At 46.3% G+C, this 6,957-nt stretch overlaps 1 non-coding gene across 1 annotated transcript; it reads left to right on the top strand.

Annotated features, from left to right (window-relative positions):
* Positions 1-6,073: 6,073 nt before the first annotated feature.
* On the top strand, positions 6,074-6,145 carry TRNAE-UUC. The gene has a single exon. It is a non-coding gene; the product is annotated as a tRNA-Glu (tRNA).
* Positions 6,146-6,957: the final 812 nt, after the last annotated feature.

Below are 6,957 nucleotides of genomic sequence, written 5' to 3'. Positions count from 1 at the left end.
CCTCGGGGAGGGACTTCCACCAGTGGTTGCTCGAGAACCAGCGGCGGCGCTGCCCTCTTGGATGACGTTGACAAATGGCAAAACGGCTTCTAGGAGCTCATTTCCTAGCATCTCGGGTTGATAATTCTCGTTTCTTTATCTTACCTACGCAATTATTGTTTTCTTAAAGAAAATTCTTTCTAAATTCAAGTATAGGCGTCGGCGATTAATCTGTTTTTTGACTTTTTACAAGCAAGGAAGAGAGAAAAACTAGTTCAGTTTGACTATTTCTCAGGAGTAGTTGCATTGCTAGTAGGCAGAAAATCAGTAGTGCGTTAGCTTATCAGTTCATTTTCAAACAGCCCTTGTTTGTGCTCCTTTATCTTTCTAAGCCGCTCTCGCTAGCTGATGGAGCAGTCATCTTTACCGTCTACCCCAACTATATCGTATCTCTACATGATATGCATCTTGGAGAGGTACTTCGCATTATGCTCAGAACATGGGGAATACAGATGTCTGGAGTAGCAATACAGATTGCCACGTTCTGGAGGGCATGCTACTGTATGACTAAAAGGTATTCCAATCTGTACAGCACAGCAGCCCGCTTTCTTTCTCCTATCTTCAACTTCAAGGCAACGGAAAGCAGATCGTTCCTAAAAGCTCGATCCAAACACTCTCACCGCTCCCGAACAATGGAAGATCAACTACCGAGCAGCGGCACAACCTCAGTATGAGCAGAGCCGTTACTCAATAAAAGAAGAAGGAAGTGATATCTTGTTGGATCTTGGATCCATGAGATCTCATTCAGTTCGAGAAGGAGCGTAGCCACTCGACCAGCCCTTGAACCTAGCCCTCGGAGCGAAAGAGCGCAGAAAGATCGTAAATGATCAGCTTAGGTGTGAGTATCCAAGATTGGTCAAAAGGTTCCCAATAAGGGTCAGAGAAAAGCACCCCGAACTCCGTCCTATGTAGCATAGCGGGCGAGACTGTCTCCATTGGACTTTCCATTTCAACTCGACTTGTAGCCAGACTCCCCTTTCGATCCTGCGATCTTCGTTTTTGAATCCAATCCTGCCCTTTTGTCTTAGGTAAGAGTCAGTCAGTCAAGACAGTACCGGTGGGCTTTGAGCTAGCAGAGCAAGGAGAGAGTTTCCTTCATGGACCAAGTCAAGCTAAGAGATTCGCCTTGGTCTTAGTGCGATTCGAAACTGGGATTTTATATAAAAAAGGGCGAACGAACAAAGAAAAGAAGGACCTCCCTCTTAGTCAGCTTCAAGGAGTTCTGTCTTCTGTCCATTCAAACTGCCCAGGTAAGGAGAGGCCTTCCTTGTGTCCTTCGAGAAAAGTAGTACTAGGTCGTCTTCTCGACCCACCCAACCACTAAGATTAAGCTTTGTCACCTTTTGAGCTAGAGTGCAGGGTGCTCTTCAGGAATCCAAACCAAACCTCGGTCTTTGGAGTCAACAGCTTTTGCTTCATTTCAGTAGCCCGAACCAGAGTCGACTTCTTTCAGTTTAGGATACTAAACCGGACTTCTCACCTGCTAAGGTGGTCCACCCATGAGCTATCAGGCTACACACATTCGTCGGAAAAGCACTTCGGTCGGAAACTCAATCAAAATCAAAAGGCGAACATTCTATGGCTTCATTTGAAGATCAGACTTTTTTGTTTTCGAGTCAAGCTTGGAGAGGACAGCAAGGCTTTTCCCGCTCGTCTCGTCTTTGGTGACAAAACTTCTCTCGTCCATCTCCATCTGTGAAAAGCATTGGCATTCTAAGGTAACCTTAGCCTTCTCCTCGGTCCATTAAAAATGAACCCCCTTTTAGACATAGATGGATTTCTTACTGACCCCGCGGTACGGAATAGGACCAAGGAATACGTTATAGAATAAAGAAAGAGTGAGAAGGTCTAGCTCCAGTCATTCCGGTCAGTCCGGTAGGTATAGTCAGTATAGTCGGAATTGGGATAAATGAAATACATCTCGGTTGGAGTTCGGTTCATCAGCTGTCTCGATCGAATTGAATTAGCAATCTCTCCCCCAGCCATGTAGATCTTCCATTGGCTTTCTACCTTTCCCCGGATCCGAAAGAATGTTCTTCCTCTAGCCGACCCACACCCCAAAAGCTCTTGAATCCGGTGATCAGAAATCGTCACCCTTCAGAGAGAGGAGGGCTCGTGGTGAGAGGAAGGAAATTATTGAAGGGCCGGGTTCAAAGTCTACTGCTGGATCTATGCCCCTGGACTAACATCTGTATCTCGATCCGTATCTGTGACTGGCTTGGGGTATGTATTCGCTCCCAGCCCTGCTCGGCTCCGCTTACAGGTGCTGCTCCTAGGTATAGATATGCTATCGGATTGATCTGCTGCTGTTTTGTCCTCAGGTTCTATTCAATCAACCAGGGCTTGCGTGCGGGAGCAGGATTCGCTTTCCGAGAAGGGTGACCTTAGAACTTAAATTACCCATCCCCCTATTCAACAACAGAGATGGGATTTGATTCGAATGAGGCTTTCCCGTCCCTTCGGTCAGTAAGCCCAGGAAGATTTTTCTCTGCCCGTCGGTAAGTAAGTCAATCGTTCTATCCCTTCGGTCAGTGACTCTTGCCTTGTGTCTTAAGCTTAGCAGGAAAGATATAAACCGCGGGTAGATGGATATCAACCCAGTAGGGAAGCATGGAAAATCATGCTCCAACTAGGATACCAGCCTAGGAAAGTTTGAGGCAGAGAAAGCCAGGGGATTATCTCCCCAATCAAACCGATGCTGACCGTAGGATCAATCAGGTGGACTAGGTCTTTCTGAAGAAGAAAGGATAGAACTTTGGGAGGAAAAGAGAAAGCGAAAGAGAGACGGGGATGAAGAAGACCCCAGGTTGATCCGTTTTGTGATGTGATCTCTACCAGTGATGCTGCTTGCTGTGATGATAGACCTTCTTTTGGTCTAATTGGAGGGTGCTCATCCCCTCTCTCTCTTTTGAAGGACAATGAACCTGCCTCTTGCTTTGTCACCTGATGAACACACGGAGGGTTCCTTTTCTACTCTCTTGATGGATGCCGGACCTAGGCAAGGTCCTTCTTTTGACGCTCGATCCATGAGCTCCATGGATGATTCTGAGAGTGGTGAACCCCCACCAGGTTCTTTTGACCACTCCGAGGGTTAGGATCAAGGGTTGATCTAGTGCGCCCGCCTGAAAGCGACTGCGCACATTCTTCTTCTTCCTATTGCTTACCTCCACAAACAAACCCCTCTTCAAGTTCCTTCTGCTTTTGAATAACTGCAGCTATCTCTTGCTGCAAAGGGCACGGTGGGAGTGCTGTTCATGAGTTGTAGAATGAACAGCTTTCTTCCCTTTTTTTTTAAAGGATACTTCTTTGCTCCACTTCTTGGCTTCATTGACTTCTTTTCTTCGGTTCCTTATTTTATCTTTTTTAGACTATATAAAAAATTCCTTTTTTACGTTATTTTCATGATCTCTCGCTACACGAGTCTAATAACGAAGCGAGCCTTCACTGGAAAGAAGACCGCCTATCGGCTTGGCTTGGCAAGGCTGAGAGTAAACGTAAACTAAGCTCACCCGGTAGCTCGGCTTGGAAGCAAGGCAAGCTACTAGCGGTAGCAGCTTCTGGCGACTCGCTTCTACCGCCCCGCCTATCGGCGGCGTGGCTTCGTCCCGAACCAAGGAGGCATTCTGGCGGGCGCGTAGGAATGCCGACTACTACGACTACAGGCCTACTTATAGTGATCAAAGAAATCTTTATTGTCTTCTAAAACGAAAATCAAAAGCTTTTCTCAACCGGCCTGGGAAGGGCCCTTTTGACCTACTTCTAGGGCCTCAAAAGGCACACTCCCTTTTTTCAGCGGGAAAGATCTCCCTTTGGAAACACTACTCAAGTTGACAAAGCAACCTAAGTCTTTCTTTTTCTCCGGTTACCTTTGTCAACTCTTTTTCTATCGGGCAAAGTAAGATAAAAAAACTGTCGTGACGCATCCTTCATCCTTAAACCCGGTCACTCTCGTTCCCGCAACCTGGTAGGTAACTTTTTTACTCTTTATGTTGACAAAGTGAACAGGGGCGGAATCCAAGTAGGCGACGCGAATCTATGCTTTCTATGTTTCAATCGGATACCAATTGCTTGGATGCGTTTGAAAGCCAAGAGATGAATTGACTCTTGCAGAACAAATTCTTTCTAGTCGGGAAAGGTTTGTCTTGTGTCTCCGTAACAAATGGTCCATTTATTGATGGGCGAACGACGGGGATTGAACCCGCGCGTGGTGGATTCACAATCCACTGCCTTGATCCACTTGGCTACATCCGCCCCTACCCCCGGTTTCAGTCTCTATCTACGATCAGATCCTTTCTGAACCCCCCTACCCTATGACCGCAGATAGGCTAACGCGCCTTTACTAATATTAGAATATAAGGCCCTTCTTTCCTCAAAGTCAAGTTTCTCGCTTAGAAGATTGCAGGGGCGCTCACGCGACCTTCCTTCAGCTGGCTCCGCCCTATCTATTTCTATTTATTCATCTCTTTTTTCAAATGGATATTTAGGGATCTCTCTTGTTCATAGATCTTGAAAGCAGATCAATATCCATTTCTCAATATATCCATCTATCGATAGAAAGATATAGATCTCTATCTCTGGATCTATCTCCATATCTAAATATGGAAGAACCAACACTTAAAGGGCGTAACAACGGAAGGTTCTCACCCTGTTCCCGACATTGTTCTCCGACGATGTCCCCTGGGCGAAAGGTAGTTGTAGAGGAACGGCTGTGAAACGGCGATTCCCCCCTTTCCATTGAAGTAGGGAGGGCCTCCTTCCCCACCATTCCGGCCTATTCTTTTTTGATAGGGATTTTACCGATGCTGAAGGTAGCTTGTTGCTTACCAAGCCACCCACTTGAGAAGCTAGTCGCCAGAAAGAAGCGACGAGGAAGCGAAGCTGTCTACGAAGCAAAGCTTCCCCCGTAGTACTCGGCTTGTCGCTACTTTGATTCAAAAGGTAACCGACGGTTCCCGACTTTCTCCGGTTTCCGCAACCGTAACCATTTGTCACTCCGATTACTTCATCCATAAACTTTTTTTTATTATTTCAGGTACGCTCTAAAATAAAAAGTAAAGTCAAGGATAAGCTTGCATTCTAGAAGCGGTAGCTTCCCGCCTCCTTCATTCCTATTGCCCCCTTCGGTGAGAAGTTCCCTTCCCTTTTCTAAAATGCCTAATTGGTCTGCCTCAGCAAATGTACAAAATGGAGCTGCCCGCTGTTTGGCTGACCCTCTTCAACCAACCCATGCGGGTTGACCCAGAAGTCAAGAAAGAAGGAATGGAATCACTGGAGAGTCGTCTGCAGTTCACACTTGGGCAAAGACGACTGACTTTGGAAGCGGAACACGAACCGATTTCCGCTATTCTGGATTCTTATTGAGCGTAGCAAAATCAAGGTTTATGAGAAAGTCAGCGAAGTTTCTATGGTGTTCTACCTTTGCGTAGTCTCGGTCCACAGTGGAAGGCTCCGCACCCGAGCCTCGTTAGACTCAGCGGAAGTGTAAGGTGTAAGTAAAGAGAATAGAAGAGATGAAGTCCGTCCCTTAGCCTAGTCTATATCTACAGCTGACGCCTCACTACTACTTAATTAATTAACGGCTAAGCGATTTCATAACCTAAGCTTTTCTTAACCAGCTGACCTTACAAAGTAAGCCCTTAGCCTCCCTTTCTTTATAGTTCGAAAAAGTGACTTCGTAACCTTAACGTACTTTCTTTCTTACTTTAGCATAGGCCTTCGACACTTCAAACGGGCGCTTCGCCCCGCCCCTATTTTTTTCTTTTTTGAATTAGAAAGAACGGGGCCTTACTTATTCTGTTCAGGGGGGGATGAAAGACAAAGAAAGAGATCAGGGGACTTTATGATCGGAGAAAGGAAAGGAGCGTGGTTGGTGTATCACTGGGTCGGTGGGGGAACCCGTAGGAAGGGGGGACGACCCGCCGAATTCACATCAGAAATCGCCAACATGAACACAAACGAAATCGTGAATTGCGTATAGAAAGAAAACGAACCACTTCTATTCTCGGAGCTGAGGTATATGAAGAATGGCTTTTTGGTCCCTTTCGTCCAGTGGTTAGGACATCGTCTTTTCATGTCGAAGACACGGGTTCGATTCCCGTAAGGGATAGGTACTCATTCTCGGCCGCTTTCAGTTAGTGTTCATTGCTGAGTGATCGCTCGCTATCTGGCTGAAAAAGGTGGTCCGGAAGCTTCCTCTCTCCCAGCAAGCAAGACGAGATCACCACTTCTCTCAGTAATGGACTTTCTTGAATTCTTTCTTAGCCTTAGATGTCTTTTCATAGATTTTTTCATTTCCGACAGACTCCATGCATGCGTTCTTTTCTTCTCCTCTCAGCCATTTTTTTTTGCTTTTGGCCGTTTGTTTTTGTTAGGCATTGAACCTTACCGCTCCGTGGGGTGCTGAGTGGTGTCCTCTCTCCTCTATCTAATACCTAAAAAAGAGTTCCGTCTATAGAGCGCTTCAACCATGGCATGGCAGTAAGTTGGCCCAGTCTCTTGCCCAGCCTTCGCCTTCTTCAGTGGCCAAGTTGAAGCGTTCAACGGTTCTTCGGCCTACCACCTTTCTTTTTCAAGGTTGAGCTTGTTCAATTGAAGCTAATGCTATGCTGTCCTTCCCTTGTTCAAGAGAAAGCGAGGACTTTTTTTTTTTTAGCTACTGGCCTAAACAAAAGAGATTAGCCTCTTGATCGATCGATTGGATCGAAGTACGAAGAGGTTGATTGAAGTGTGAGATCAGCCCAAGACTAAGGCCGAGCAACTAGCTGCTGCAAGATTGGACGTCTATCTATCTTACCACGCTCTCCTACTCCTATAAAGGCCGGCGGAAAGAATGCTCTGCTCATCTTTCTTACGGCTCGTTACCGCAGCGCTCGTTCACCCCTTCGGCTTCTTCCAATTCAAAAGGTAGTGTCTTTTCCT

Source organism: Ricinus communis, chromosome 7, assembly GCF_019578655.1.
Source record: "Ricinus communis isolate WT05 ecotype wild-type chromosome 7, ASM1957865v1, whole genome shotgun sequence".
Classification (NCBI taxonomy): Eukaryota; Viridiplantae; Streptophyta; class Magnoliopsida; order Malpighiales; family Euphorbiaceae; genus Ricinus; species Ricinus communis.
The sequence above is the reverse complement of the archived record's forward strand: the minus strand, read 5'-3'. Positions and strand labels throughout refer to the sequence as shown.